Source organism: Stegostoma tigrinum, unplaced genomic scaffold (genome assembly GCF_030684315.1).
Source record: "Stegostoma tigrinum isolate sSteTig4 unplaced genomic scaffold, sSteTig4.hap1 scaffold_66, whole genome shotgun sequence".
NCBI classification, from domain to species: domain Eukaryota; kingdom Metazoa; phylum Chordata; class Chondrichthyes; order Orectolobiformes; family Stegostomatidae; genus Stegostoma; species Stegostoma tigrinum.
In genome coordinates, this window is record NW_026728600.1 from 1,750,511 (window position 1) to 1,757,699 (window position 7,189).

Genomic DNA, 7,189 nt, shown 5'->3' on the forward strand with positions numbered 1-7,189 from the left:
ACTTGTTGTGCCGAAGAGCTGTTTCCACACTGTAGAGAATCTAATCTATCATTCATAATGTGGACAGCCAGTAAAGATGATCACTATCACTGCTTCAGATTAATAGCACTGACTTTGTGATGCAGCAAGTTTCACGGACAAAGAAAACACGTTTGTCCTCAGGGTGGAGAGCTCAGCTATTCAATGACATTATAACTGTTCAAACAAATCTCAATTCCACTTTACTACTTTTCCTCTACAACTTGAGGAAAACTCGAGCCTGCCACAACATTGTATATTCCCATTACTTTTCGTCTAGATTACTTTAAATGCCTGTGTCTGTTTGCAGGAAGTTGAATCACATGAAACGAGCGAAAACGCTCCTCCTGCAATTAACCTAGTTTCTCCCTGCACAGGTTTCTCTCTTTACAAGTTGAATGTTTGTAGCATTTTTCTTTATAATTGAGACATTTTCACGGACAGATCCTCCCCGAGTTCTCAAACATCTGTGCTGCCAAAAACGATGTTGCTTCCAATTAAAATTGCTGAGTACCCTTTCAGACAGCCTGATGCCCCAGCAATCCCTGCTCCATGTCAATAAATGCTGCTCCGGGTGAGGTTGGATCTCGCAGCCTCGGCATTTCATGCGCCTCTATACCATCATAGAAGCACCGAGTGCTCACCGATTGTGTCATCAGAGCCACAGAGTAGCTCTGCGTGCTCATTGCCACCTCCATTTCTGGTTGTATATTCGCGGCTGTGCCATTAAGTCTATCTGGTTCTGGGCCTGGGAGCTGGGATTAAATGGCCTTCTGCAGCAGGGGTTACTTCCTTGTGTGAGCAAACTGGTGCTGAAACCGATGTTAATCTACATTGTATTTTGAAGTGTGCATTTTCAATATTTTCCTGCACTATACACTGACAGTGTGATATTTTGAAATCTCAGCCTTGAACAGACTCACTTACTGACTCTCCCACAGCCTCTGGGTCACCGAATTGCAAATTTTCGCTCCACTCTGAGCTTCTCACATCTCCATTCCTCATTTGGCAAGTAATCCCACCATGGAAAATTCATTATCTACATTCTAAAATATGAACGTAATGTGGGAAATGTGGGTCCAGTGATGGAATTGGCCAATATTTGATAGTTATATGAAAGTGTAGAGGCCTGTGAAATACCCGTTATGAGTTCGAGCTTCACGTGAATTAGCTCTTAATGACATGGGGACAGTGTGCTAAGAATAAGGCTGATGTTGAGCAAATTCAACTTTATTAGAAAATGTCAATTTCTGTGGATTGGGGAATGGTTTGTTTGGTGGGAAACATCTCAGTTATCAACAAATATCCAGCATGTATTAAACACGTACAGAAACATCAGCACAGAGTTTCAGCTCGACCACGTTTCTCACGTGGCTTAACCTGCATAGCGTTACCCCCGGGAAAAGAAAAGGGTTGTTTTTTTTTAGCCTGTTTCATATTATTCACTTTGCTGCCAAATGGCAGAATCCATGACAATAATGAAAAAGAATTAGATTTAACTCATTACACCGTTTCTCATTGCATTCAACTTTTGTCGGAATTCATTGAATTGATGTGCTGCTGAGAAGAACAGAGGCTGGAAAATACGAAAACCACAGAGACTATTCGATGGAGTTCTTCAGCAGGATCAATAAGCATGAAACAGATGCAAAAATCATTTCAAATGTGGTCAAATCATCAAAGCACAAGATACAATCAGGAATTGCATCTCCGAGAGACGAAACACTTCCTGATTATTAGCGTATAATTTTATTTTCCAGTTGATAAAAACAAAGTTCTGTTCCCTTTATAATGCTTCACGGAGAATCGTTTAGCACATATTTCAAAGCCGTAAGAATTTTTATTATCGATGATACTCAACCACACACGCTCACGAAATGTATTTACATCTAAATTTCCTTTACGCTAGTTTTAAATCCTGCTCAGTAATTTCACAATTTATAATGCTTCTGATCATCTAATGCCACATCTTGTAAAACCACGATCATTTTTATAAGTAGCTTTAATCAACCATTCACATCTGAAGTTATTCAAAGTCAAATTGATTCCCCACAACACCAACCCCCCGAACTCGCCATCCTCACCATCTCTCCCACCCAGGCCCAGCCACAGACTCTCTCCCCTTGTTAAATTATCTATTGTATGTTTGCTTATATGTCTTTCAAAATGTTCTGGAATCACTGACTACCTTTGTTTCTGGAATATTGTTACGGATTTAAATAATGCTCTGACGGGAAGAAACTCTGCTCCAATATTTCCTTTATTATTTACCGACACTTGTGAATGTCTTCCCTCTCTGACTTCGATTCGGTCGCAAGAGGGAATTTTCCACTTTTTTTAGAAACTGAACCTCAAGTTTTCTGGCAAATCACCATTAGTTCACTTCCTAAGTTTCTCTGAGTCAGTTAGAGCATTTCTGACTGACGCCACGTCTGGTGAATATAATCCTGCAAACTTTCCACCACCCTGATAAAACCCATATGTGTCCTTTCTAATCACATTGTACCCCAGTAAAGTCCATCTGCATCTTTTTTTTACTAATCCGATAAGGTTTTTGCACAATGCTCCAAGCGAGGCTGAACTATAGATGTTACAGAAGTTCTATGATCTCGATCACCTCACTGTGGGGCTGCTTTTACTTCGAGTGCTAACTGGGTAAGGACAGTGAATACCTTCGCCAAAGGCAATCGTGGATCTGAGATCTAAAATTTACGAAACAAAACTACCCGACTTATTGTGTATCATCTCTCCATATTCGTGTCCCCTTTTAACATCATTTTGTGCTTCCATGTCTTGGATTCTTCCTAATTATTCATTTATTAATTAAGGCATTTCCCTCAACTCATTGTTCTAAACTCTGTGGAGCACTATATAGTCGTATGCTCATGGAACACAGACATCTCGTCCCTGGAGTGAATCGAATGGACATTCCTGATGTGGCCTCAAAGGCAAGTATTTCCTCGTCCAGTACAGGGAGATCACTACTGCAACGACCTGCATTTGTACGTTCATTATACCCATGGAAATTGCTGTAATACTTTCACATTGCGCTTTTACAATCTGATTCTAGCAAAGGTTGACATAAATGCTGCATTTCTCAGTGTCATTTTCCTGTGCATGGTAGTCTGTACTGTATCGTGTGCAATGACATGCAAAGTTGTCTGAATACACCATTCCAAATATTTCAAACAATGGTGGTTCGTGTGTACCAAACTGATAGAATGCAGTAGTTTAGCAGCACCTGGCCACTGTAAAGATGTGGTGGCTTGTGGAAAGGGACTGATCTCATGAACTGGAAATCATGAGTTTAATTCCTGCATCTAACTAGCAATGGTTGTTAATTGCTGAACCAAAGTGTGTGCCGTTGCCAACTGTTCGATTTTAAGACCATATCATTCCCTTACTGCTCCATTTAAAGCAGTCCTCTCCCTTTAAGTCACGGCACAGCAACAATCTTTGGTGATTCTAATGATGGTATAAATTGGCTAAGCCAGATTGACGAATGTAGTTTGAATAGTGAGTTGATGAGGTGTTATTGGGGCAATATATCAGAACAATACTTTCCAGCAACAATAAGACATAAGGTATCTGGTAATATGCAACGGCACAGGGCTGACCTCATGGTGAAACCACCCCTCAGCAGAAGTAAGCACAGCGTGACTGAGTTTTATATTTAGTTTGAGGAAGAGAAGGTTGGTTCCAAGATACGCACTGTAAACCAAAGTGTGGAAAACGGGAACAGTACGAAGTTAGGACCGACTAAAATAAAGTTGAAAATTAGGTTTAAGAGTGGGTCAGTAGACTTGTAATGGCAAACATTTAAGGAGGTATTTCAGAATACTCGAAAATGCTACAAAACAGTCAGAAAGACTTGAAGGAAATGAAGCACCATCCATGTCTCAGGAAGGAATTGAAAGATAAGATGTACTTGAAATAAAAAAGTGTTGAATTCCCCAAAAATATTCATATTCAGACATATGCACATAGGCCACATTGTTTAGGGAAGCATGTCTTTTCTGTTAGCTTTTCCTTGGCACTGTCCATTCTTAAGAAGCGTTGCTGGACTCTGTTTTTGTGATGGCACTGACACCACATGACTCTTTGTGACATCCCTGTAGCAGATCCAACTCTAACATGTGTTATTACCAATCTACATTTTTAAACTTAAATCTAAATCTATAAAAATTAGTTGTAATGTTGCTTTAAATCTGACGGATTTAAGGATGCTGTGGCCATCCAGACCTGAGTACTGACGATGCCTGAGCCACAGACCCAGTACAGCAAATAATGCTGATCTTGCAAACGGTGATTTCGATAACCACAGACCCTGTGCAATGTGACCTTTATGCCTCTGCCTCAGACTTTTCACAACCGCTCATCTGTACATCCTTGCCTTACTATCATCTGCTTGTCCTGCTCATAAACTAAGCTTTTCACTGTACTCTGGCACAAGTGACAACCAATTATATCCAGAGATGATGCCAGTTGTGCTGAATTGTCCAGAAATTTCTGCTTTTGTTCAAAGAACATGTTCCATTTTGATCGTGAGACTGCAGCGAGAGTGTAATTGTCCCAGAGGGCATCCAGAGCCGGTCCTTCAAAGGGGAGGTGATGGTCCAGCGGTATTATGGTTCGACTATTAATCCAGAGGCCTAGATAACACGCTCAGCACCCGGGCTCGATTACTGCTCTAACGGATGGTGGAACTTCAAGCTACTTTATAAAAAACAGCTGATGACGACCATGAATCGATTATCAGGAGAAACCTGATCTAATTCACTCATGCCTTTTAGGGAAGGACACTGCCATTCTTACCTAGTCTGGCCTATGGGTGGATGCAGGCCACCGGGGAAAAGGGATGGGCCTGGCCAGCAATAACTTCATCCTGTTAATGTTTTTTTTTAAAGACCAGGATATTGTCTGGACTCGAGCACTTCCTCAGTGAAGATAGATGAGTGAGGCTAGAGCTGTTGTGTTTCTCTGAGAGCAGAGAAAGCTTAGTGGAGAAACTGATTGACGTGTTCAAAAATATGAAGCGGTTATATACGGAAAATTGGAATAAACTTTATCTTGTTGAAAAGCATGAGTAACCATTGACGTAGATTAAAAACAGGGCACAGAAGGGTTAGAGGAGATTTTAGGCACTTTTTTTCTCCCCCAAAGAGTTCTGGGTATCTGGAATTCACTGTCTGAACGTGTGGTTAAGCGAAGAATGTTCAGAACATTTTAAGAGTGTTTAGATGATCAGTTGAAGTGCCAGATCACACATGGATAGGAGTTAGGTTTTGGAAAATGGGATACCAAAACAGAAGTTGCTGGAAAAACTCAACAGATGTGGCAGCATCAGTGAAGAAAATGCAAAGTTAACGTTTTGGGTCTGTTGACCCTGCTTCGAAGACCCGAATAAAAACGGATGCCTGAAGAAAGACACAAAAATAATGCACAAGCGTCAAACTTCTTTACTGCAAAAACGGAACGCCTGAGGCTCTGTGGTGCAATGGAGAGCACGTTGGACTTCTATGTCAACATTAACAGTGCTATTCAAAGGTTGTGGGTTCGAGTCCCACCAGAGTCAAGTTTTAATGAAGGTTGCCCATGCCCTATTGCTGGCCAGAGGAAATTCGTCAGATTTTCAGGGCAAGCTTTCTGGGAATAATACCGTTTGAAAGACAATCAGACCAGAATCTGTTGCTTACCTGAAAAAAAATGCGAGTTCGAGGTGAAGTTCAACTGGTTTGTAACAGCAACGTTACCTTCCACAGTTGGCAAGTTATTTTCGATTTTTTTTGATGGTGGAAATCGATTAATTTCCGATTCCCAATGGTCCACAAGGTTATGTGGACGGTTGGGGAAAAAATCATTGAAATGTTCTATCGAATGGTGAGGCATGTTCACATTTTCAGCAGAAAAGAGTACTAAATAATAACGTGGTGAGGACAATGTGAATCAACAGCACTGAATATCAATTGATCAACTTCACCACGCCCCTCTCACAGCTGGAATATTCCAGCGTCAGATCAGGCTGTGGAAGATTAAAAAAAAACAGTTTCAGTGCGTTTCTGTGTTGAATAAATTAGTGACATTGTGCAATTTGGGATTTTGGAATTGTCCACTCTGTGCAAAAATGTGGATCAGTAATATCTGTCCGGAAGAGAAGTGGTCCCAAGACTGAGACCTGAGGACAGTGCTGTGCACCCACCTCGAATCTGGGAAACAATTCCTCACGGACAATGTTACACCCCTGCTCCCCTGGAGCTTTTTATTCCATTGGCTGCAAACCCTCGCAGAAGTTAATTCAACAGATGTTGTCACTGAGTAATTTCTTTACATGTGTTCAGCTCATGCAAGCAGAGTGTCACAGTGGGAACCCGATGGGCCCATCACCTATGGCTCACGTCATGTTCTGGAAACAGTCATCTGCTGTTTCTCATTTCCTAAACACCAGGGAGAAGTAACTGCTACTTTGCACAATTTACTCAACCGTTTTCAGAGAAAGGTTAAACTGACTCACTGATTCCTGCTATCTGCAACTCAATGAATCTCTCAAATTAATTTTATTATCACAGGGGCCAAGGTTGTAAATGATGAAAAAATACAACCGTGGGGACAGTGTGCTCTCACACATCTCTTTTCTCTCCAGGAGCTGTCAGGGTGATGGCCTAAAGCGCCTTCTCCCGTTCTCAATCATTCTGGGATGGTTTGCAGAGCAACCTTTATTCTCTGAGCTGTGAAGAAGATGGTGAGTTTTATACACATAGGTGCAGTGTGCATGAGGGACAGAGCTCGCTGTAGTAATACTCCACACTGAGTCGGACAGCAGTGACCTCCCTGTGGCATCTGAAAGGCCACAAGCACTGTTCCCCTAAATTGAGAGCAATTACCCTTCTTCAAGCAGCTCTGCATTTTCTGACTATCTTAGATGCAATTATTTGGACAAGGTTCCTAACAGAATGTTAGTTCCTTTGCATGTGCAATCTCCTTTTTGCACAGCCTCTCTGACTTTCCATACCACTCACTTCCACCACACTCTCCCCCGGCCCGCAAGACTGTGTTTGACAGGAAGCAGAAGAGAGCATTCATGCTGTTCTCCCCAAGCACTGCCTACCAGTGGAAGATGATTTTCTCCAGCCACCAATGGAAAGAGCTTGGTCCGGAGGGAAGGGAGCAAACA

General features: G+C 41.8%; 1 non-coding gene across 1 annotated transcript; it reads left to right on the forward strand.

Moving 5' to 3' along the window:
* The first annotated feature begins 5,501 nt into the window (after positions 1 to 5,501).
* trnar-ucu (transfer RNA arginine (anticodon UCU)) lies at positions 5,502 to 5,593 on the forward strand. Its single transcript is given in 2 exon segments — positions 5,502 to 5,538; positions 5,558 to 5,593. It is a non-coding gene; the product is annotated as a tRNA-Arg (tRNA).
* Positions 5,594 to 7,189: the final 1,596 nt, after the last annotated feature.